Genomic DNA, 26,208 nt, shown 5'->3' on the forward strand with positions numbered 1-26,208 from the left:
AGGAAACAATCGCTTGCTGACATTTTCTGAGGGAGGGTATGGCAAAAAGAGGTTGAGGGGGACAAGTATGATCTACAGGAAAGTTAGGTACAGAGGAAATACCAAAATATAAGGGAACCCCCCCACCAAAATCTGCCACCTTTGCACTCTCCCTACATTAGCTAGCCTCTAACAAAAGAGCAAGGCCACCTGAAAAAGACATGCGCTTGGAAAACACTTGACCAGTCAAGAGTATAGAAGAAAAAGGAGGAAAGAAAAAAGCTTTCTTGTAGAACGCTGGCCCATGAAGAAGCGACAGACATCACGCAGGCTGCAGTACACAAAGCCACATCTGACAGGCAGTTTCTCACAAGTTTCTTACCCTTGCCTTTATTAGCTATGCCACCTCCACACTGGTAACTAAAAGCCAACATCTGGTGCTAGCTAAATGTCAGCACAGACAATCCCTTTAATAAAAATTTAAAGAGTCTGGGTCCCAACGAGGAAGTCATTAGTGCTTTGAATGTGAGACCCTACACGAGAGCTGCAAGACTGAAACAATCCAGGCTTTTCAGCCAAGCAGAGCGTTAACTTCGGTGTGTGCTAGGCCACCTCTCCAGGCCCCCTGTCACCTCACACTGGAGATGCTCTCAGCTTGTGGCCACTGGCCCATGTGTAGCCCATCTGGATGGTTCATCCGGTCAACACCCTGCACTGAGGAGCCCAGATGGTGCCATGGATTCCCAGGTCCCGCCGCAGGATGGGAGCCTGCCATGCTGCCTGCCGCCCTCTGGCTCCTGAACCTGAAATGCCGTGCACTGCTGCCTGCCCCAAACACACCTGGCATCTGCATTGCTGAAGCCAAATCCTGCTTGCCCCTAAAATATATGAGACATGTATGCAACTCGATGCAAAAGTGCTCCTAAATGGCAGCTAAGCAGCATGGCTTATGAATGAATACCTGTCACCTGCTCTGTTCTACTGAGCTCCACAATTAAACAAAAAAAACCAAACCAAAATCACACACTGTAACTGAAGTTCAGTGGAAGAAACAGTGAAAGTTACCATAAGAGGAGATATTAATCGAGGCCCACCTGCACGTTGATAGGAAACCTAAAAAAAAAGCCTCCCCAACCACTCCTGGCAGCCCCAAGGCTGCGGTGGGGCATCCACCTCATTTTCTCCTGGCACTCATGTGGCACAGAGGTCTCACATTTCACCCAACAAAAATTTTCTACCAAGCCAAACCTTACCATGATAGTTTGGGAGTAGTGAGACTTCCCTAGTGAGGGGCAGCCTAGCTGAAGGAGAGAGGACAGAAAATTATATTAACAATTGACAGAATGAGTCCCTTCACTGTATTATCAAAAGACTTTGTGTGTTTGAGATTTAAGAGAGTACTCCTGCACTGAAGCCTTTGCAAGGGTATCTAAAAAGAGGACACACGTAATTCTTCCTGCCCACAGTGCGCCTAACGGTCCTCTGAGAAGCTTTTATGAAACAATTTCAGAGGGGAACAGGACCATGGTCTTGCAGACTGACAGTACAAGTAATTTTCCAGGGAGGTGAAAAAAAAAAAAAAAAAAAAAAAAAAAAGGAAAGACAGAATGAGTGGTTCTTCAAGAGCAAGAGCCTTTCTTGCACCTTGGTGCTACTACAAGCAGGCAAAGCCCATGGGCAGCTGGAGTTGAGGAATAAATGCTGGGAGCCTGCACAGCCAGCCACAGCAGCAAGAACCCAGCAGAAGCTATTGACGCACTGGAGAATGAATGGCAATGTTTTTGTTTACCAGCTGTGCACTGTAAATGATTGCTATTGCAATAAAGTTTGCACTGTATTTGCATAACTAATTTCAATAAAACTGTATGAAAAGCCACTTCACTAGTGCCGGTTATCAGTTGGAGGCCTACATCAAATACAAAACTGCAAATGCTTTTGCAGAGGCATCAAAGCAATCTAAAAATCATCCTTTTTTCTTTGTTCCTTCCTTGGTCAGTTTCCAGGCAAAGCACAAGTTTACACACACATGTAACATTTTGTACATGCTGCCATTAAACCTGCCCTTAGTACTAAGTGAATGTATTTTAGAATTCAAGTAGCAGGCAAGATTCTGTTTCCCTCCACAGACTTTACAAAGACTTCTAACACAACACACGATTGACTTATTAAGAAAGGAAGTTTGGTTTGTTTGTTTTTGTTTTAAATTTGGAGGAGGAGACGAAAACACCTGGAAAGCTGCGGGAGAACATCAACAGAGTTAAAAAGAAAATTACATCCTAGCCTCCTGAAAAACCTTTAAAATAAAGCTCTTTGGGAATTTTGTGAATAAGAGATGAACAAAGAAGTTCTCAATTTGAGAAATGTCTTTCCTTTGAACAATGAGTCACAGAACACAAGTCTCCGCATCACCTTGCAAAAGAAAAATTTAAAAAAATCCTGCCTGAAATGTGTCACTTTTCTCTGCTGTTTACTTTGTTTGTAGTGGTTTGATAAAATACCACAAATATTTAAGACCAAAACCACAGTTCGCATTTTATATTTAGATGAACTACGGCATCTTCCAAGAGGCTGTAATTGCAAGCCTGCATCTGAAGTTCCTCTCCCTCTGCCACATCCAGGACTATGCAGCCACACAGAGGGAAGAACCTGGGCCACCACTGGAGCCCTGGTGGTGGCCCTCCTCCACGCACCGGCCTGGCCACCCCATGGTTCAGCTCCAGCAGGACGCGAGAGCTGAGCCCTTGCACCTCCCATGACAAAGGATGGCTTTGAGTTGGATGGCTAATACCTGTAGTTAAAATTTAAAACCAACAACAAAGTCTCGTCTCGTCTCTCTTTCATCTCCCAGCTGATCCAGGTGGAACAAGCAGGATGGGATTTGCCTCTCGCGCCGATGCTTCAAGTCTCAGCCCTGATTTAAATCCATATAAAACGCAGCAGAGAAAGGAGCCCGAAGGTTTCTAACTGGGTGTGCTGAACACCATGACCTCCTCACACCCCCGGCCCACAAATGCTTAACTGCTGAATGAGATTCCTCTCGTTTCCTGCACTGAATCATCTGTGTCACCACAAAGACGAGATTTTTAACTGTGTGCACACGTTTCTTATTTGAGGGGCATGCAGTGGAAGGTGTTTCTCAAACTACTGTCAGATCAGCCACAGACGGTTTGGATTTCTTCTGTATCTGATGTACCATTTAAGTAAGTCTGTGTTTTTCCAGTGAGGTACAATCTTTCAATTATGCTGTTTTCTAGGAAACATGCAGGTGAACACTGCTGCTTCTTTCTTTTGCAAAGCATTATTTGAATGGAGGTAGGAGGGACAGCATGCTTCAACAAACTTCCTTAGGGCACATCACATGCACTTTTCAAAATGCTTTTTCCACACCTCAACTTAAAATAATTTCATTAATTTACCTGCAATTTACCTCATTTTCATTGCTAAGCTGATCAACTATTTTTTGATCACTACAGCAGTTAATTTTGCAGCAAAATTAGCAGCACTGCACCCCTCAAAAGCAATAAAGAAACATCTAGGTCATCCAAAAGAAAGAAAGATCAGGCAAACTGCTAAACCACAGCTCCTCAACCAACTCTTCCTAACCAGGATGGCTTTGCATCATCGCTTCACGCAGGCAGAGAGGGGAGGAAATTGTGATCTCTTCCTGCCTGCGCTTGGCTGTGCACTGCTGAAGTCAGTGGAAGCTCTGTGGATGCTGGGTAGGAGCAGGCCCATATAAAGCTGCGATAAGCGATAGCAGAGATCATACTCTGCTCTGGATTGATCTGAGTCACGAGGAGTTCATGCTGTCAGTCAGCAAGTGCGTGATGAGGTGTTCTGGTCATCTCACTAGAGCAGAAGAAAAATTAAAGATGCACATCCTCCTCGCAGTACTTCCGCGTACTCTCACCTGCACAAAAGCTTAAGGACAAGAACCACGTTTTTCACACCAGCCTAGTTTCTCCCCAAAGTGTTGTCAAACTTCTCCACCTCTTATTTTAATAAAGAAAAATCTACCATCCTTTTGACCTTGGACTTGTTCATTTTCTCTGTGTCTCTCAGTACATGCTCTTTGCTAACCATTCAGCATGCTGCAAGCCCTGATAAAAGTGGTTAATGTTTACTGAAACCTGAGTATGAACTGTACTATACTTGATGGGGGGGGGGAACAAAGTTCTGCTAGCAGCATCCATGACCAATTACAAGAAGTTTTGGTTTGTTTTTCTTTTTAAACTCACTCCCCCAACCTGTACTAAACAGCTGCATCAGTAGATGGGCAGGCAGTACAGGGAGAGGACTGAGAAATGCTTCTAATCCATCCACCTAGACACTTAAAAATAAGTCACTGTTCTGGGTGCCACAGGCCTTCTAAGAAAACACAGAAGAAATTAAAGAACTCACTATTGGGGCTCCCCTTCTGGGGGATGCATACTTTATACCCAAATAATTGTTTTCCAAACAAATCTGAAAACCTCCAAGTCTAGCAGAACTGCTGAGTGTTCCCTTCTAGCTTTACTTGTAGAAAGTCCATACACCCTGCTTCAGCAGTCTTCAAAACATCCTAATTAAGTGAAAAAGCAGAATATTAATATTGTAAACTCAAACTATAACTAATAGTTGATCAGTATGTTTGAAAGAGCTTAAATTCACCTTAATTTCTTCTCATCACAGACATATCCTTAGAAATACTCCCTTGTTTCAATAACTGTACCAGTGCACCATTTAGGAAAAACGTTTCGTAGTGTAAACCAAATGTAAGCATCACCCTTCTTAGCTTACTCACACTTTCTCTGTCTTTCTTCTAATAAGCAGCCTAGACAGCTCTAACAAACAGCTCTTTCCTCCCTCCCACTGTCTGTGGTGACAGTGGGATGCTCTCAGGTGTTTGAAGCCGATTTTTTTTTTTGTTGTACTAGAGGGCAGCAACAGCGCCATAGTCACCTTGGAAACAACCATCACCCACTGTTTGCAGAACAAACAATGCTACCTTTTCAGCCAGCACAAGGCAGGCAGGGCAAGGGGCAGCCAAGCAATTCTGGGACTTACAGGAGTGTTAACATATTGCATTCATTCAGTGCGTCAAAAAATAGTTCAGCACGAGAAGCAAGACGCTCTCAAAGTGAGAGCCTTTGGCTGGAAACCACAGACAAGTGCACGGGGCTCCGAAGGTCAAACAAGTCTCCCAAGTCAGCAATGAGGTCTTTTCCTCCGATTTTTTTACTTGCCCTCCTGTTCCCCTCTCTCATACAGAGAGACGGGAAGAAAAACGCACCTATTTAAACTGATCTTATCCACAAAAAGTCAAGTGTTCGGCTTCCAAGTAGCACTCACTGAAGTTTTCTCAGTGTGCCAAAATATTTTAAAGAATTGTTTACCCGCACTTGTAGTGCTTTGTACCCAATGCATCAAGAGCCGTTTCCAGAAGCTTGCCTTGTGAAGTTAGCGAGAATTGTGGTTATTCAGCATTTCAGACCCTATGTCGAGGCACTCGAGCAGTTACATACCTCTCTCCTTTCAAAATAATTCCATTTTCCTAGAGCCACAATGATCTGACTGCTTTAAAAAACATATCATATACATCTGACTTAGAGTAACTTCTCAGTTGTTTCCTATCTCCTGAAGACTTTTTCCTCTGCTCAAAAAAACCCCACCACCAAACAAGCCTTTTTACTTACAACAAGCAAGGAAAAAAGCTAGATGTCTAGGGATGCAGGTTTTATCAATTTCAACATCCTTTCACAAGGTGCTTGCTCTTGTGGCCAGTTGCAAGTGCCTAAAGCAGAAACTGAGGCATCACTCTAATACTTCAGTGCTTTATAACCTTTCCACACCGGCTAGCAGACACCTACATCACTGAGAAGAAACTGACAGAAGCCCAGCTGCCCAGCTCATCTGTAAGGCTGCTCGGCAAAGGATTGCAAGGCCCTATGAAATCATATAACCATTTGACTTGTGCATAACATAGCATCCAGGTGTGCTGTGAAGGAGTGCCAGGCACAACACACCCAGCTGAGAACTGCACTGAGGTGATGAGTGCTGCACAAAAGTACAAAAAAGCAACTCCTGGGCGAGATCTGTAGATTTCCACATCACAATATAAACATTCTTTCTTCACTTATCTTTCACAGTGCACTCAGCTTTGGCAGAAAAAAAAATTATCTTAATTAGACCATGAGAAACACTGACTGGTGCTGTCCTGCTAACTAAAGCCTCCAGCAAGCTTGTCCATGTGGTCCAGACAGGTTCACTCACGACTACAACCCTGGTAACTCAGCTGAGTCAGATTAACACTACTAAATGTTACTAAATCTATCTTAAGTTTCATTAAAATGCAGGTTAACACATTAACTGGTCTCGCACAGCCACAAACGTGGCTTCGGACAAGGCAGACTGTACCTCAAGGAGCATCAAGAGAGCTTTTTTTTTTTTTTTTTTAATTGTGTTCAGCTAACTCAGTTGACCTCAAACAATTGAGACACACACCCTTTTTGCCTGTCAGGACAGGGTCCTTCTCCGTCTTTCACTGCTGGGACAGGAGAAGTGAAATAGGTATAGAGGTGATTCACATGCAACCCATCCTTCACTTACTCCTAATGGGGGGTGGAGGTGAGGGAAGCACATGGGTGAGAAGCTGCAGCTGTTACAAGACTGTTCCAACTTCACAGCACATGATTTATGGAACACAAAACAAGAAGAACAGAAAAATAGGATTTGAACACCACTGACCTAAAAGAATCATTATAAATACCTCCTGCTCTGTGTAAGGGCTACCCTGGGCTCCATCTGCCTTCAGGGCCAAGAAAGAAAACATTAAATTGGAACAACAGCCAGAATTCACTGTCTACTTTCTAACAGCATGGGGCTGTGCTGAGGTGGGAAGTCTCTACCTGTGGCAGAACAGCAGGCAGCATGTCGGCCGAGCCTTGCTGCTCCTGCTGCTGCCTCTGCACTTCGCACCACCACCGTGAGCTCCAGCCAGAGCCCGGCACAGGGACAGACACGCAGCTCTGCCCGTAGGGCTGCCCTCTCCCTGAGCCTCTGCAAGCAGCACCAGGTTTGGATGGGAACACGGTCCTCGTGCCCCAGCAATAGGCTCCGACTGTTCTGGCAGAGGGACATGCTCCAGAGGGCCCTGACTCAGTGGCGAGGAAAGCACAGGTACCAGTCAGACAGGAACACTCTCCCACACTAGCCAGCCTTCCAGTGGGCTGGGGTTGCTATTTGAGGCGCCGCGCCGCTGTTTAAACAAACAAGGAAGACGGATGCACACGCGTCCCCTTCGCTCAGGCATCACCGCGAAAACTTCCCGGGGTCACGCCACAGCCCAGCGCACCCGCGGCCAGGCCTCCCTGCCCCGAGCATGAGGGCGAAGCAGGAGCAGCAGTTGCTGCAGCAGGGCCAGCCTTTCCCCTCCCTTCCCCCGCGCAGCCTCCCCCACCCTCCAGGAGCTATATCGCAAATCCCCAGGCCGCGCCGACTGCCAGCTGACATAACTGTTTAGTCAGCAACCAGGGAGAGGAGCGGCCACCCCCCTCCATCCTTCCCCGGCTCCTTCCCATAGTACCTTCCCCGCCGCCAGAAGCAGCCGGGGAAACAACCTCCGCTCCCCAACCCCTCCAGGCCTCCCCGAAGTATTCAGTTTTCCAAAAAGCTTGTCGAGCTTCGCACATAGATGAGAGATGAGGGTTGTTCTTTTTTTTCTCTTCCCCCTTCCACTCTGTGCTTTGTGTAACCCTCTTTCACCACCCTGCCCCATCCCCCAGGCGAGAGGAGATCCAGAAGCACTGCTTCTGCTAGAGCAACTTCCTCCATTTGCTGTGAGAACATCGCTCCAGCCAGCCCCGCGCCCCGCGCCGCCCCACAGAGGAAGCGCAACATAATAGCCCGGCCCCAGGTGCCAAGGTTAGCTTGTCCTTTTCCTCTCCCCGGGATGATTTCCACTCCTTTCAATACCAGCCTCCCCAAGAGCGAGGGCTTAAAATTCGTGCAAAAGTTATGAACAAGAAAAAAAAGAAAAAAAAAAAAGCCACAACTTGCTGAAGCACCACACAGCCATTGCATGCTAAAACTTACACTTTTCGGAAAGATTTAGCCTTTTTTTTTATGGAGCAAAAAGTCAGGTTTCATCCACGCACAAAAAAGCTGAATGATTTCAACAGTACCTTTTTCAGTCAGAGAGGGCCAGCCCTCGCCAGCAACGCAGGAATACTACCAGCGTACAAAACTGCCCGTGCCAGCTTTCTCTGCCTGCCTAGTGTAGATACAACTTCAGCAGTACAAATGTCTCAGCTGAAAGGAAAACCGTATCCCAGACCAGGCTGGAATAACGAAAAGCCTGGGCAAAAGGCAAGGATTTAGTCTGCAAGGGAGATGTGGTCGTCACCCCAACCCCACTTCTCAGAGTGCCAAGGACACGCAGTTTCCACCTTCCACTCTGGCACCACCTGCAGAACTGAACACACGATGTATTTTTTAAAAAATATGTTTTAATGGAAAGTCTCACAATGTATTATTACACCTTTCCCTTGTCAGTTTGCTTGCACGGTACAAAAGTGTGCATCTGCTTACTCCGAAATGCAAATACTCTTAGTGTCGAGCTGTTAGAGGGAAGCTGCTACACTGGCTCATTTCGCAAAATCCTCTGCCTTTCCAGGTGTAAGGAGGGGAGATTAAATGGTGTAATTATGCCCTAGGTGTTATGATGCTATCCATAGTTTACGCAGAAACAATGTGTCCCAAACCAAAATGGTATTAGCTGTGCTGACATCCTTAAAACAAAATGTTACTTCTTTGGCTTATACAGAAGTCTTATTTCATGGTGAAAAACTGAAATCTCCCTTTTCCTCCTCTCCTCCCCATAAATAAATATACACACATGCTCTTTTTTGTATTTCCTCCCAGCTGGGTATCTGTGCAACTGACTCCAATTCATCTGATTACTAAACTGCAGAATAACAGAAAATTGAAGAGGTAGTGATCTCAGTTTATCATATTGTGAATATAAGGAGTTACTGAAAGAAAAAAAAAACAACCCTACAAATAGTCTCCAAATAACTAAGCAATAGCAAGGACTGGAATTCCCTAGAAAATAATGTTTTAAGTTCAGAACTTCTCAATTCACTCTTCCACGCTTCACCGCTAAAACCTCACATTCTGCACAGGCTGCCTGCTGCCAAGAGATAGACAGCTGCAACACGTAGACACAAAAAGGAGGTGCCTTTTGCCTGGAATTTTAGATTTCTACATGCTGCCGTTTTACATGCTACTCCCCCGAAGAATTATAAAAAGTAACTTCAGAAATCTAAAAGCAAATGGACTATTTTATCTGATGCTAACTACTGATAGAGCCTCTATCAAGTGTGCAGATGCCATAAAACCCCTTCACAGTCCATGTTCATTTGCAACACGACAATTTTCTTGGAAATGTGCTGTTGCAGTTATTGTGTTTACTTGGCCTTTAGCATATGTGTAGCTCTGTATAACAGAAGTCTGGGCATTCCAATAAAACCTACATCAGTCTTCACTATTATTTTCTTTAAGCTGCTATCTCTGTGCAGTGATTGATACTCTGCTCCTGGCTACACAAACACACTTCTTCCACAAAAGACGCTGCACCGACACTTGCTAAGTTGCACCAGATTTGCACCAGTTCAGCCAGAACAAAACCTGGACCACAGTCTTACATGATGACACATGATCTCCTTACACAATATCAAGCGTAATTAAGAAAGATACTCTCTTAAGATGTAAATTAATTTGGGAGCAGAAAGAACAGCTAAAGGAGACTTGATTTACAGAAGCAACAGAATTTTTGCACAGCTAATGCAGTAAAGAGATTTGCATCAAGAGAGCAGACAGTGAATGTGTGGTAAGGGGGGGAGACAAGACTATCTTCACAGCTGAAACTCTCAAGCCTTTTCATGCAAACAACACGTAGTTTTGTGCCACATCCACTGAGGGTCAACACCTCTCCAGAAGCTCTTCCCCTTCCTCCAGCTGCTCATTCCCATGCCGGGGAAAGCCTACAGTTTACTTCCCCTTTAGTGACCAAAACAAAAGTTGGTGGGCTGTGACTGTTGAAAGACAGGAAAAAAAATGAAAGAGGGCTGGCTACCCAGATCATTTTAGAGAGAAGGGTCACAGAGAAACCCCACAAACCCTTGTGTCAGCATCTCTGAAGAGGAGGTGAATTACAGCAGAACAGGAATGAACTGCTGGAGGTGAGGGAGTAAACAAATTATGAAAACCAAAACTAAACCCCCCTCCTTAAGCTGGTTTTGCTGTAGATTATAAACTGTTTCTTCATCCTATGATGTCAAATGCACATTTAGGTTGCCAAGGAACCATTCTGAAGTCACTAATTCAACGTCACTGTGAATTTTTTTAGTTATCCAGGCAAAGACACACCAGAAAGAGGAAAGCTGTGAGGAAATATCTAAAAATCACAAGACTCTTAAGAAAAAGGCAGCTTCAAAGAGATCACAAACATCGCACACAGATCTCCATTGAGATTCTTCCCTTTGCATTGTTTGTAGTCACATACCTGGAAGAATACTTGCCTTGAAGTGGTGGTGGGGGGAAATCATTACATACAAGTGGTGTTAAATACAACCTTTGAAGGCAAACACCACAAAGTACCTGAAAGACAGGGGCAAGTGGGAAAAGTAAAAAGGGAGGGTGGGGGAAAGTGACTCTATTAACATAAACCTGCAACTCTTTCAGCAGTTACTGGCATCACTGTACAAAGATACCCATGAACTGCTAGTAGCCATGGAGTGGATGCTCACTCTTACCTTCAACGAAGCTGGAAGCCAGAATGCAGATAAGAATACACAAGTTCAAAATGAGGCATCTTAAAAAAAAACAAAAAAAACCAACCCACCCACCACACAACGTTGTGCTGTTTTTTCAACATTGCAGCTCCAAGTCGGCGAAGATTCTAAGCCCAACAACACAGCAGATGCAGTTCCAATATACAAGGTATACGACAGATACAGCAGACACTGCTAATGACCCCCCACCCATGAGGCAGAGCTTGGATTAGGCTCTGTGTGCAGGAATTAATCAACCCAGCAGCACTGCTGCATGGATTCCAGGATCCATCCTAGCAAGTAATGCCTCCTGTTTCATCCAAGGCTGATTTGAGGCCCCTGCAAAGATAAACCGGCAAAAAGGCATTCCGCTTAGTTCTTCCATTTTTTCTCCTGGCCCCTGCTTCACTACAAAGACATGATGGTTTCGATGGTTTGAGCACCAGTCTTTTTAATTACGGTTGCATGAGCTTCTAAAATCTGTTACATCTGCATTGCATTCAGTCCTGTTCTCCTCTGCTACATCTTCTCCTCTACCTCCTTGTGCCAGCACAATTAAAACAGCTGCACAAGAAGTCAGATTAGAGAACTGATCCAGCCAAAACTGAACTTTCAGAAGACAGAGGGACAAATACAAAAAGTCCTTAGCAGCTTCTTGGCCTAGCACTTTAGGGTATACCATTAAGATATTTAAGATCTTTAATATTTGGATATGTACCCTAAGAAAAAAGGTAATTAAGAAAATACTTCTAATTAAAGCAACATAAACACCCCTTTCTGCTTACAAATACACAAAGACTTTATGCTAGCTTTCAGGTTTTCCTGATCTAACATCCAAGAGTAGAGAGATGCCTGCAAAGCATTTGCCATGCTAGGGCTCCATTCCTTGGTCCTCACATGATCTTTAGGATCCTAAATTTAAATTTAGGATACTAAACGCGTAGAGCAGCAGCAGAACAGTACAAGACAAGCTTTGAATTCAACAATCAGAACTACAAGCACAACTTGATAGTTAGAAAGGAAAGCCACTGCCTCCTTTCTCCAAACAGACAAGCTAGCTACTTCCAAACACTCTAAAATTCACAGAGCCCACAGAGTACAGCAATACCTGCTGAACAGCTTATCAGAACGGTTTAATACACAGTAACATTGAAAGATTATCATTATAAATCCAGACTACATGATGAACAGGGCCTGTTTCTCCTCAGACCACTGTATTTCATCAGTCCTGAGAGGATTAATAAAGGGAATAAGTAACCTAGATAAAGCTGAGCTCTCACGGTGAAAGGCTTTCTTTACCAGAAGGTTTGAAATCGCTAGCATCACCCTTCACATTACTCGCAACTGAGTTCTCAGTTCTGGCACGCTGGAATAAAGTTTTTCATCAACTGAACACAAATCAAGTAGCACGCATCATTTGGTAGGCAGGTTAAGGTAGGACTTTGAAAGCCAAGGTTCCTTTTTAGGCTATGTAAGTACTGAAGAATGCACAGCACTTTACACAGAGAAAGAAAGGGGTTAGCGTGACCTGATCTAAACCTCTTTCTCACTCTCCACTTCAGAAGTGGCTGCATTTCAGTAGCATTGTAGGCACTGATTTGTAAAGCACCCTGGGAGCGATCTAACGTAAGTAAATACTAGCGGTATGGTTAGTACCAAAGCAAATTCTTTTGCTTGCAAAAATTAAAATCTCCAATTCCACCAACATGAAGCAGTTCTACAGGTGGACAAGTGGGTTGGCAGACTACCAAAAAAAAAAGGGATGGGAACATAGTAGAGTTACATCAATAAACATTTTACTTCAGAGCTCGAAACAACTCCTCTGATACCTGCAGAGACCAAACAAATGAGTGAATCCTAGTCGTCATCCCAAATATGCAGGCTAGCATTGGAAAGCAAGCAAACTTTTCTGTGAGTATATCACTTAGTTTGAGTGGAGCTCAAAGAAATACCCCCAGAACTGGCAAGGACAAATGCCCTTTGTCTCCAGATAAGTTGCATTCACTAAGGTTTTAGACACACAGGGCATGCTTCAGGCTGCCATCTGTAGGGGAGGAAGTGGAGGGATACAGGGACACTGCTCTTAGAAACCAGCAGTGTATTTGGGAAGGAAGGCAGAGAGCAAAGCACCATTTAAACAAGCAGTTCTCAAGCAATCAGGATGGAAGTAACTGAGACAGACCTGCAAACACCCTCACAAATCAGCATCTCCTGCCTGTAATCTGCCAACACTGAGAAAGTTTCCCAAAAAAAGCTGCCGAAGAGGAGAATCCTGGCAGCACCTGGAAATATTCAAGGCTGTCCAAGTATATGTCTTACAGCATAAATATGTAGGCAAATAAAGTACTTCTGGCATGTGCCTGTGATAGATGTTAACAAGGCAAACCGAAGCTTTAACAAGTGTCGGTGAACAATGTAATCAAAAGCATGGAACAACTTCTCTATAATAACCAATACTCAGATTGGGACTCCAACCTGGAAGGAAGGCAACAGAGGTGATACAACAAAGGTCCACAAAATCCTGAGAGGCGTGGAGAAGGTCGGTAGTGAACAATTACTTGTTATTTCCCATAGTACATGTCCTAAATAGTATCAAGTGGAAGCATCAAATAGCAGGTTTAGAAAGTTGTTTTTTCACCTCCTCTCCAACAGAGCATGTAGTTCAGCTGCAAAGCTCACCACCGCAACATGCCAAGTGTCAGTACACGTTCAAAAAGCTGCTGGACAAGCTCAGAAAAAAAGATTATTGAACATAAATACCGAATCCTTTGGCTCAAGAGATTCCAGAAGCTGCATGTTGCTGGCAGACTGTAATAGGAAAGCATCACTAATAGACCCCTTTTGGCCATATTCTGTTTTGATAAATCCACACCAATCAGCATCCTGGACTAAATGGGCTTTTGGTCTGACTTGGAATTAGATACAAGTAGGACTCCCTCTAGTTTTCAGTTCTGCAGGTGAAAAATGCAGCATGACTTACTCCACAGGACTAAAAATGTTCTAACGCAGATCCAGAGGCATTTCTGTCAGCTTTAAGAGGTATTCCCCACTCTGAATCCAAGTCTCACTGGAGAAGTAGGTACCAGGAATTGCTCATTCCAGGAAAGGGCAGTCCTGAGGAAATGTCGCCAGAGCCACAGCTTCAGCATGATTCAGGTTAGGGTGATTTCAGAGGTTACCATACCACGGCTGTCTTCCCTGTCTGACAGCCAGCAGTTACCACACTTGCAGCAGAGACACGTCCAACTCCAGAGCTGCCCATAATTGAAGTTTTAACTACCACTCAATTCAATTTAAGCACAGAGAACTCCGAAGTGCACCGCTTGGGAGGGAAGAGACACATCCACCCTTCTGCCTTCTCTGCAACACAAACCGAGCCCTTCACCCAGCATCAGAGCAGAGCAGCAGGACGAGAAACCTCTGGAAAAACCGAAGCTCTTTCTGCAGCAAACGTTTGCCTGAAGCCCTCACCTAGGCAGTGAGTACAGGCACACTGACTTCTAGGCCTTCGGGCAGGGACGGTGGTTAAAGGCTCATTTGCAGACCACCTCCAGCAGAAGAGTCCAGCACAGAGCCAGACGTCTTGTTGGTACTGCCACAGGCCATATTAACTTGTCGCCTTCAATATGCATCCAGCAGAGTTCAGGTCATGGATTTGTTGGAAGTTCATCGCTTATTCAGGCTTTTGTGCGAGAGGTCATTGCTGTCAAACTGTCTGCTTTCACAAGCACAAAAGCTCATGTTAAAATGTAAATACTTACAGGTGTTCCACCAGGCACTCAAGATGAAAGTCAGAGTAAATACAATAGCCGTAGCCATATTTTACAATGCTGGTGGTACTTGAATGTCATCTGTTTGTGAACCAAGGTTTTTATGTGGGTTCATCCGCCTAAACAGGAAGGATGATCTAAAGGTGACGACACGGGACTGGATTTTGAGCATTTGGGTTCTTTTTCTGCCTCTGTTACTGTCTCCCTCTGTGACTTCCAGCAAATAAATTCTTCATGCCACCGTCCCAACTGAAAAGAATGTCAATAGATGCATACAACTGCTGTTACCCTGTGTCATTTTTGCTAATTACTACAAGAATTATGGAATGATATAGGAAATGTTAATCTGACTCGTAAGGTTAACCTGAGTTAACAAAAAGCAAGAGTCTTATAAAAGAGCACAACACCCTCCTCCCCAAATGCCTGTGTTACACTTTGCTTTTTAAGACGGAATCTCTGCAACTTATTATTACACTGGCCTTGACAGAGACAGCATTTTGCAAATTCAGCTTTGCGACAATCCCAGATAGGCTGGCTTACTTCTGTTGCCTAGATTTGTGCACTGCATACCACTAGCAAGCAATTCAAGCACAACTTCTGTGTTGGGGTAACACCACAAGACTTGCAGCAGGACTTTGCTGGCACAGGCCTACTGGGAAAATCAACTCCCCAGCTGTGGGAAGAAGCAAAGCCGGCGGAGGCTGCAATCACCACGTCACCCTGGAATCCAGTTTCATGTCCAGTCCAACCTCGTTCTGTGACTGAGCTGCACAGTTCTGGAAAAGCTGGTATCCTCTTCCCTCAGTACTTCCAGCCACATGCAACTTTCAGAAACTACTGTATTAGCTATTAAATTGGAAGAAGCCATCTCAGGCCTGGGCGGAACTTGCTTTCCTTCAGTTCGGCACCTATCACAGGGGTAATTTTGCACTGTGCATCCCATGTCCCGGAGGTGAGACAGATAGCCCCACTGCTCTTAACCATGCAGAGGCTCTCACCATCAGGAACCTTTGGTATCAACACACAAGGAAAGACTGCTTTGGCAGACCGCACGGGTAACGCGAGGTGCCATCTCTCTGGAACAACAGGGGAGTGGAAGGGAGCTGCGAACAACTGTGTTCTTCTGACGTGCATTCCCTTCCTCTGCTCAAGCAAGCGCAGGAGGCCAACTGAGCACACATAACATGCTCCCTGCAGGATGCCACATCCTGCCGTATTTCACACGGCATCCCAAGGCAAGCCAGATACTTTTCAAACACAGTATGATGTTTGACAGTATGGTCTGTCACAGTGTGACAGGTTCTCAGAGACAACATAGGGGAGAGAGAAGTGAATGGTCCTGACAGATTTATCCAACAGCGCCGAACTGTTCCTAGCCACACTTCTCTTAAAAGGAAAAAAAAAACAAGCAAACAGACACACCACAGACACATGCAAATTTTACAACATGTATTCTTCTGCTCCTTGCTTTCAGTAACTTTTTCTACTTTTACGAATTTCTGATAACTCTCACTCACTCATCCCAAATCTTTCCGTTCCTATAGAAAGCAGAGGTCTGTTTTGAGGGGGGCTGGGGGGAGGGGAGGAATAATAGCAGAGGCTATTTTATGTACTGCTTACCCCCCTAAACCTGCTCCTAGCCCTGCTCCCCCTCGCCCCCCACACACGGTGCCGCGTTTTAAGGAGCGCTGGTTATGCTGACATCAGTGAGGCTCCGGGGGCCATCTAGGCAGCTGTTCCTGCTCCTGTGCATGGCTGAGAGCCAAGTTGCTCTGCCTTTTTGGTGATGTTCCCTCCTGCCGGCTACCCCCACTCCCGCCCACACGTCTGCAGGGTGGGATGAGGTGGCCACTAGCAGCCTTTCCAAGGAAACCTAAGGGGAAAAAAAAAAAAAAAAAAAAAAAAAAGGCAGCTTTCATTTTCAGCCTCTAGTCAGAAATGCTCAGCAATTTCTGACAGGGTGCTGTGGGTTGAAGGAACGGTAGTTTTTCTTCCCAGACAGCCAAGGCCCAAGTTGCCCTTAGGACTTTGTCACCAAGAGGAGAAAAATGCGTGCTCTGTCCTCCCTCTCCCCACGCGCAGGGAAAGCCCGCCAGCATCAGAGACAGGCCTGTGGGCCCCACTCCGTACAGCTGTTCCCCTGTTTTAAAGCAGACTCATCCTCGGAGGCAGCTGTTCTCCAGCCAGATCGTGATAGCAGAGCAGCAGAAAGCTCACCCAGACCAAGCCGAGAGCGCAAGGTGGGTGCAAGACACCTTCCAGACGCAGGAAAGGGGCGACCGCAGCACTTTTTCTTCCCTCTACCGTTCCCTGCAAGAGCAGGAAGCAGGCGAGGCGTGCCAGGGCACCTTTCGGCCCAGCCAGCCCCACGGGGGCATGTTTTGGGCTGCTGGCTATCTGCAGCCAGTAATCCCAGCAGTGAGGAGCGTCCCATGCGTAATCCCAGCGGCAGGGAGCGTCCCATGCCGAGCTGCAGCCAGATGCGGGGAATGAAAAGGTGACAGCCAAGCCAACTTCACGTACGTCCTCTCGGAGCCTGCAGCTCAAACCCCATGTCAAGATTAGGAAAGTATGCACACACAGAGAGCACATGAGCTGCTGGAGTGCTTTCGTTTAACTCTTGCAGACGCTGTATATTGAAGGAGGTTGGATTCACGGCCCCGTTTCTTGCAGTTTCTCCTCAAAGCCAGCTCTTCTCAGGCTGCAAGACCTCTGACACTTCCTTGGGCTGAGCAATACCTTCTCAAGTAGGTCAGAAACTGAAGTCAGTGAGATGAGTTTGGTGCTGCAGCTCACACGGGTTAAAGATTCTGGCTTGTGTCAGGAATACTTTTTCTGAAAGTTAAACGCAGGCCCCAGTCCTGAAACACTTCCCCTGACTTCGCCCATGCCAGTATTTTGACTTAAATGGAACAACCTACTTAAGTAGAATTATATCTGTGTTTAAAGTGTCTGCAGGATCAGTGCTTGGCGTGACCTAGACTTGCCTCCAACATACACACACACCCCAGCAAATTTAAAAAATACCCTGAGAGCCATCAGGCTAAGTTGTGTTAAAACAAAAAGAAAAGGACAAAGACGTTAACCTCCACCGTAGCACATTTCAAATTTACATCCACATACGTTGCAGGATGATTCACAGGGGCAGGAGAAATAGGGATGCCTGAAGGCTATACCTGGAAGCAAGAGAAGGGTCCCTAATACTCAGTTTATCTGGGCAAAGAGGCATCTCAAAGCTGAGTCAACCTGTACACTATTAGTGCCAGAAACACTAAGAACTCTAGAAGTCACTTAGGATTTTTTAAATTTTACCTCTTCTAAGGTATAATAATTTAAGTACAGTAATGTTAGCAATCTTACACTACAAAGAAACTCTCCTTCAGCCAAGAAACAAACTCGACTCCTTCCTTCTCCGTACCCAGCACAAAAGCAGGAGATACAAACAGGAGTTTCCCTGGAACAAACCAGTCAAATTCATTCAAATCTTCCCGAAGCACAGCAGGGCAGAACCCATTCCTGTTCCCAGAGCTTATTACAGTAACATGACTAAACATGCTCAGCAGTCCAATGTGATAGGATGCATCCATTTGCTGATGCCAGAGGAAGATGCATGTCTCTTCTACATGGCACTGCTCTCACAGGCTGCTTTTCAAAAGATGTTTTGAAAAGCGACCTGCTGCGTACATTCTTAACAAGTCATAGTATCACTGGCTGCACAAGTGTTTGACCTCTGCTTGCTATGCACTGTGGACAAAAATCTGACATCAGCTTATTCCAACCTTAGTAACACCAAACTGCTCCTACAAAGCTGGCTGGAACAGACTACAACAACACACCGATAAACTCCCAGACGGACCCCTGGAGTGCTGAAAATGCAACTAGTTTAGTACATGAGCCCACATGTTTTAAATTTGGGTTGGTTTAATCCAAGCAAGTAACCTGATTAAAATGGGAGTCTTCTCTGGAGGTCTAATTTCTAGATGTTTCCATTACTCCATATGCTTTCATGTTGTATAAACATAACAAATGATACATACATCACTGTTGGGATGATTTAAGAATTCAGCTTAAAGCTACAATGCAAGTCACTCAAGGCAAGAGAACTGGATTACTCTGTGAATGGCAAGAGCCAGCAACTGCACTTCATTTCAGCCTCGGGAAGGTGATGTACTGAGGGGCTGATGTCCTTCTATTCCTAGTTTCTTCTTCTAATTTCTCAATTTCAGAACCTTGACATTTGTCATTTTTACATACAAATCTAAAGCAAAAGGGAGAGAGAAGAACATGGTCTGACTGTGATGCTTAAAACATGTATTAAAGCCAGGAGTGTAGTTGCTTCTAAACCAAACAACCAGACACAGACCCCTGAACACGTGTATATACTTGCACCTATACTGCCTAGGAAAAAAAAGAAAAAAAGAATCTTTGTCTCTTGTGTGCAAACTACGCATTTATGAGAGCTGCTCAAATTCTGCCTTGCAACCAAAGCTCTCTGTTTATATGCAGACATCTCACCAGTAGCAGCACAGGTTCCCAGCATGCCTCAACCTTGATATCTGGAAAGGCTGCACTATGGGGTAAGAAGATAGTTATAATTAAACATTTATACTGACATAGTGCCGAGCAGGTCAGTTCCACAATGTGTTAGGTGGCTTTTCAAAACTTGGTAATTGAATGCTGATCCCTGCCCCGAAGAGTTTACAGTGTAGGAAATCAAAGCATAACACTTGCCACCTGCATACTGGGAATCAAACAAAGACCACCACCAGCTCAGTTCTTGGGCCTTCGGACTAGGCAGCTCTTACGAACATCCATTACCAGAAACAGCAGAAATTTTTAAATCAGCAGTCTGGACTTTCCTAATCCACGTTCCTGCTACTGGGTTGCGCTGCTCTGTTTGAATCACTAGCTGGGATGGTAACTACAGCGTGCAATTTGCACATGCTGCTGGCATCTTCTTGTCCAGTGTAAATTATTTTTGGCCCAAATACTTTTTAGCAATCATTCTGAAAAGACAGTGAGCACAGAAACGGAAACATTTACTGCAAGTCAGACGATTCGGGGAGAGCAGGCACGAGAGAAGCTGACAATGAACAAGGCTGAAAGTCAGGCAAGAGCAGATCCTTCTGCACAGGGTCACCCAATACTCCAGGATAACCTGTCCCGATCAGGACATCTACTTTGCAATACTAGCACACGTCAGCTGTCAGGCAGACCACGGCTACATGCAAGGCTGTGGCATTGCAAATCTACTAACCCACATCTTTTCCTATGGAGATTAAGAGTTACGCAATGGTGTAAATAAAAACTCTGGCCCCAAACATGCAGGAGCCATCTCTGCCCCAGATCCATCCTCGGGGAGAATTCTCTACATTCCCCTTTTCCTGCAAGGAAGGACAGGCCTGGGAAGGACAATTCCTCCTCCCACTCACCAGAGCACGTATACTCAAGATTTAGAAAAGGGATGTAGCAATGGCCACACTGTTTCAGTGATGCCCAAAACCAGGATGGAAGATAATTTAGTCAAAATAGGCTATTGTATCCCAAAGTCAGTTTGCTGTCTAGTAAACAAGCTCCTAAAACAGATGCACCAACTTTGTTACTACACCTGTAGGGATTTCAAGCACCACAAAAATACAAAGACACTATTAGTGTTTCAGTTTTTTAAAGTTTCCTGGCGCCCTTCACGCTATGAATGCTCAAGAGCTTACAGCTGTATATACCCCACATAAAATCTTAGTCCAGTGAAGCCTGAAAGAATTTTGCTGTTGATTCAAATGAAGCCTCATTTTCCACTTCTATGTACTATTTACACATTTACTGACTTATTAAACATATAACGGCCTTCATAATGGGGCACAATCATGCTCAACTTGGCCCACTTAACTGTTCTGTGAATACCCCAACTTTCATTTGCTGACTTTTGAGCATTTAAAATCAGTAACCTTACCATTTATCTTTTTTTCTTTCTCGAGGGAAAAAGAGAACCAAGGAAAATCCTTGGTTACTAGATTTAAAGAGCTTACAAGTTCCAAAAGCTTTGCACGCAGAGACTGGGAACTGCTTGAACTGCAGTTAGTGTGGCTGCAGAGTTTACAGAATCCACCAGTTCCTTCCTGTAGAGTTTAGAATCTGCATGGCTTCCTCCCAAGGTAACAGGCATCCACACCAAGGTATGGATCATTTCACCCCTAGAAATTCTCCTGGTTAGGTTGAATATGGTGGTCACTTCACACTCAGGAAAAAGACGCTGACATTTCCCAAAAACGGAGGAACAGAGAGAGACGGTGGAGAAAATTTCTCCCACAAAGTGTAGGTAGCACTGATATGAAAATAAACTCTTCACCATCTAAAGAAAAGCACAGTGTCCAACAATAAACACAGTTTAGAGCAGGGAAACAGGGGCACTGTGGTACAGCTCTCTTTACCCTCTTGCAACATGGAAGCCAGGCTCCTGACAGTTCAAAGACTGCCAGCAGATCTTGCCAAACAGCAAGGCCACCTATCTGCCATAAAGGCTGGAAGTTCCTCCAAGACTTGTTCCAGAAGCTGGCAAGGACCACAGTTTTGAACCTTGCTTGGAAATGTAGTAAGATGTACTAAGTGACACCTGGCTGGGCCATCTGATAAGACAGAAGAACAAATGATACCTGCAGCTGTTAGGAAAACAGACCAAAATAAATATACCCTTCAAATCAACCAAATACAAGGCATAAGTTACATCTCTGTAGAGAAGCACTTGTCATTGCACTCATACTTCTTCCCCTGGAAAATAACACTCAAATCTCAGAAATGGAAGCCCTTAATAACCCAGCTACATCTCTTCCACAACCAGCTTCAATGTGGCACACGCTTCAACTTCCTGAGCCTTCAGTGTCTCACTTAAAAAGCAAGCGTACTCCTGCAGCTTTCCTTCCTTCCATCCAAATGCACCAGGACATACAGACAGCAAAATATGTGAGTTGAGCTGCAAGTTATCCAAGTGAACACCAATTCAGAATACCTTAAGGCTTTTGGAGAGAAGGAGGGGATGAAGCAGGCAAGCACAGGCTCAAGACACCACAGCCACCTGTTGTCCTCAATACAGACGCAACTGCATCAGCATCAGAAAAAAATGCACACAGGAGTGAAGAACAGCACACAGGTATTCATGTCCTGGCTGCTTCTCATGTTCTCAGAACACTAAGAGCAATGAGACATAATGAACTTAATTTAATGAAGAAAATGCATTTTGTGTAACAAAAGAAGGAACTTAAACCAGGCTTTTTCCCCTACCCTAGCTGTGAGTGGCCCAAATTAAAAGTGATGTTGCTCCCTAAAGGAAATACAAGGAAGTACTGCTGCTTATTGGTGCAAAATCCAAAGCAGCTCTTCCTTGTCCAAGCCGTAACATTAGCAGTGTGAAGGAGTGTGGCCTGAACAGGGGAATGGAATTTATTGCCATGATGCGAGAGCTCTGAGCAAAGCACTCCCAGCTACTGATACACCTGAACACAGACATCACCTGCCCTACGAAACCAGACTAACAATGGCTCTAGGTAGAGCCAGCTAATCACACACAATAAAAGCAAAGCCCAACTACCCTTCAATGTGAACATTTTGCTTCTCTCAGCTTCAGAGAGGAAGCACATACCTAAATTAACTAAAAAAAGGTTTGTAAATGCTGGATCATCCACTTCAAAGGACAGATGATGCAGGCCACCCATTCCTAAAACACCTACAAGTATGTTTGTGCCGTTTCCAGAAAGCACATGCTAACACCAGTTAAAATATCCACCAGGAGATGACAAGTGGAGAAGTCTTACATATATTAGAGGCTGGCACTTCCAGTATTAACCACAAGATACATTTATCTTTTAGAACCGAATTAGCAAGTCACTCGGGCATATCAGCATAGAAAACGTCCAAGGTGCCTAACATACCTTTTACCCAGGCTGACTTAAAATGCAAAATCCCATTTTTCAAAGCTGACAGAAAAATTACACTGGGAAGTCACTTGGCCACTGTGCAAGCAGCTCTCTCAACACTTTTTAAGAGCTCTGCACAAAGTAGCATCCCTCGTGCAACTGCATCTTCAAAGCAACTTCAGACACCAGGACATGGAGGTGTCTTCTTCAAAAGGAAAAGGATCTCTCAAAATCCTGAGATTAAATACATAAATAATAAAATAAGATTAAACACAAAACATTTTCTCACAGGAAAGTTAGGTGCAGGAAAACAGTGGAATTTGAAAGGTGCATTCCATGTGCTTCCACGGGACCATCAGCAAAAAGGACAGGGGAGGTAATCAAGGCCTGAAAGGCCTCCCTCTCTAATCGTCCTTGGAATACCTATTTTAGTTCAGGAGCCTAACAACGCCCGTGGGGGATTTTGACAGCTTTTCTTTTCCCTTGCTGTAGCACCTCTGCGGATGGCTGGGACTCTGCAGGTGAATCCTGTTGTTAAAACAGCTGCCTTTCTCTACATCTTTAAAGAGGTATTCAGATTCTCTTAGCCTTACTTAGTTGAATCACTCTGAATAAACAGTCCCCACCCATCAACTACTTCTTTTGTGTAAAGCACCTATTCAAAAGCAACCACCTTTATTGATTGCTGGGCTGGCCAACCTCAAAGTTGAAATGCCACTAAAAAAAAAAAAAAAAAAAAAAAAGCAGGATACAGCAGAAGGCCTGCGTTGTTTCTAAAGAAAGCACAGGTCCAGGCGCTGCTCACTTGTATCAGGACAATTCCCTTCTGACCGGGGGAGGCTGCTCTAGCAGGTTTAACACCGGCACAGCCACGAGCTAAGTATCCCACTGACTCTTCTCCCTTTTGGCCAGTTCCTGTTCCTCGTTCTGACCCTTTTCCATCACAACACAAACAAGCCACCAACAGGAGTTCACAGCATATGCTCCAGCTGGCAATTATTTGAACTTTTAATATTTCATAATAAAGCATTAGGACAAGCTCTAAGTAAGTGTTGTCACTCCGCTCTGAGCAAAATGTTGAGGGAAGCGGGGTGAGATGCTCCGGTACTGCCGCTTCGGAAGCCCACGCTCTTCTAAGTCACGGGCCCTCAAATGTTGCTATTCAAAACAGAGGGGCAGGGTGGGGTGTAGGGAACACCTTCAAGTGGAAAAAACATCATGACTGGCAGACATCAAAGATAAGCCGTCATCACCGAAGAAGAAGAAAGAGTCAATGCTCCTGAAATTCCTGTTCAGAAGTACCCCAGAACAGAGCCAGCACTTCCCACCTCAGCCAACCTCACCTATTTTCATTTGTAATCAAACACTGATAACCAAACCTGGCCTGGCAAAGCTCTGCAAGTTTCAAGCCCTTCCTGGCTCCACACAAATAGCTGACTTTTCAGTGTAGCACCAGAGAGCGGCATTTCCAAAGATACCCAGGTCCTACCTTTGAAATCACTGCCTATAAAGATGCTTCTAAGGGGGGGGGGCAGGAGGCGCAGCTCACACAGTTGCTGGTTTATGTAGGATATTAAACCAAAAAATAAACAACACACACAGAGAAAGGATTCCTCATACGCCTCCCCAAAGAAAATCTGCTTTAACTGCTGAACAACAACTTGGCAAGTCAGATCTCCCACTCCAAAATAAGAAACAAGCTGTTGCACGGTCTCAGAAGGCCATTCCTTCTCACCCCCAAAGTTTACATCTGCTCCTCGAGACGGTTCCCAGCAAAGCTGCAGGGTACCTGAGCGCTACATCCACGATGAAGCTGTGCTCAAAAGAACACGAAGCGGTTCTTGGCCCCTTTCCAAGCTGCTCAATACTCTTGAAAAAGTGTATTTTAAAGCTGTAATCCCATGACTGACCGTCTTGCTTGAATTCAGAAAGGAGGTAAAAGAAAAAGACACAGACCAACAGGCACTCTCACTACCTTCAGGAGAGCCGAAAGCAGTGCTACCATCCTCCTCTGCAGACAATTATCACCCAAGAAAGAAGCTACCACATCATTAAGGCAGCTGTCTCAAACTGGTCCAGTAACATGGTCCAGTAACACACTCAGTTTAAAACAACCTTTATTGCGCTGAACGGAAACGGCATGATTTCACACGTTTTAAAGAGTGTACATCTAAAATACGGATTTCCAAACTTAGGCACCATTCATCAAAGTTAAAAGGGGCTTTTTCTGCACGTGCATAGATTTCAGACTAACAGGATTTACTTGTTTTCTGCTTGTTCCTGGGGAACCTTTGCAGTTTCTTTTTTCCCAAGACTGTCCCTACAGGCTGCTATCCAACATACATCAGATGCTCTTGGAGCAACAGATAACTCTGGAAGGACATTTGCAAAGGGCACCAATCGAGGGCCCAATGCTGTGGTAAAATTTAGGCATCCTGGGGGAGGGTGGAATTACTCCTGTATGTAGATAACTTGAACACTCAGCACAGTCTCCTGGAAAGCTTTACTTACGCATCTACGTATTTTTTTTCAGATGTTTTACTATCAAAAAATGTATTTTAAGTCAATAAAAAATTATTGCAACTTAAAAAGTGAATCCCTTACAAAAACACTCAGGTTAATTTTAGCATCCTTCTGTTTAGCTGCTTAGCAACACTTATCCTATGACCTTCTAAGCACCACCTACTTTTACAAGGGATAATGAATATAACCAAAGGGATTTATCTATATGTTTTTAATCTATACAATATAAGTACATGAACAGTTCTTATTTAAATGAGAAATCCAACTGGGAGCAATCCAAACTATTTCTGCTTAAGAAGAAACTTTCACAGGCTACAGTCAAGCTACTGTTACGATTGCTGCATGACTTCAACGTAGGCAAAGTGATAAAATCCTTAAGGACTGAGAAAAGCACTACAGAAGTCAATGTTTGTATGCCCTGGGAAACATTGCACTTGCCTTTGGTACCAAAAGGAATTACAGATATTACTAACAGCTAATGAAGACGTTCATCTTTCCCTGTTTTGAAACTTTAAGAATCTCCTGACCCTCAGAATCAAAACCAAAAGCCATTCAGTCAGAGAGTCAGTGAATGTTATAAAGACTTAAGAATGGGTGCACAACCTAGATGAGCTGACTCATAATGTTTCATTATACTGAAATCTGCAAGCAAATAGTTTCAAACACCTTGGTCTGAGTGAAAAACAAACAAACAAACAAACAAAAACCAGCCAGCAAACACCCTGTTATATTCTATCTCAATATAAAGAAAATATATATATATTATTTAGGGTCATTAGTTATGAAAAGAAATGTCTAAGAGTGGCTACATAAATAGTCACTACCGATGGACAAACAACAGTTTGACAACTAAAAGCTGCCTTGGAAAGCAGAGCAGAAGAAAAGTTTACTCGATTGTACTTAAAGGATGGTGTTTTTCCAACTACACAGTACAAATTCAGTCCCACATATGGCTGCTGGGAGGAGGAAGGTGAGGGAGCAGAAGAGGCCGCACAGGGCTGAGCACAGATGCCCGGTAGCAGAAGAGGAGGCTGGATGTGTCCCTGCCGGCAGGTGAGGGAGAGCCCTGGTACTCTGATTGATTGGATGATGGATTCATGCTGTTTCTGGGTTTCTAACAAACAAAAGGGCCTATTCTTCCCTGGATGTACCCAACTCCCGTTAAGGCTAATCGGCATTATGCAGGCACACCAAGAAAAGACTATATACCCTTAAGTC

At 44.6% G+C, this 26,208-nt stretch overlaps 1 protein-coding gene across 6 annotated transcripts in view; it reads right to left on the bottom strand.

Annotated features, from left to right (window-relative positions):
• Positions 1–26,208, bottom strand: part of RREB1 (ras responsive element binding protein 1) — a 126,318-nt gene that overhangs the window by 97,205 nt on the left and 2,905 nt on the right. The window lies entirely within an intron of this gene.

Source organism: Chlamydotis macqueenii, chromosome 2 (assembly GCF_036417535.1).
Source record: "Chlamydotis macqueenii isolate bChlMac1 chromosome 2, bChlMac1.mat, whole genome shotgun sequence".
Classification (NCBI taxonomy): domain Eukaryota; kingdom Metazoa; phylum Chordata; class Aves; order Otidiformes; family Otididae; genus Chlamydotis; species Chlamydotis macqueenii.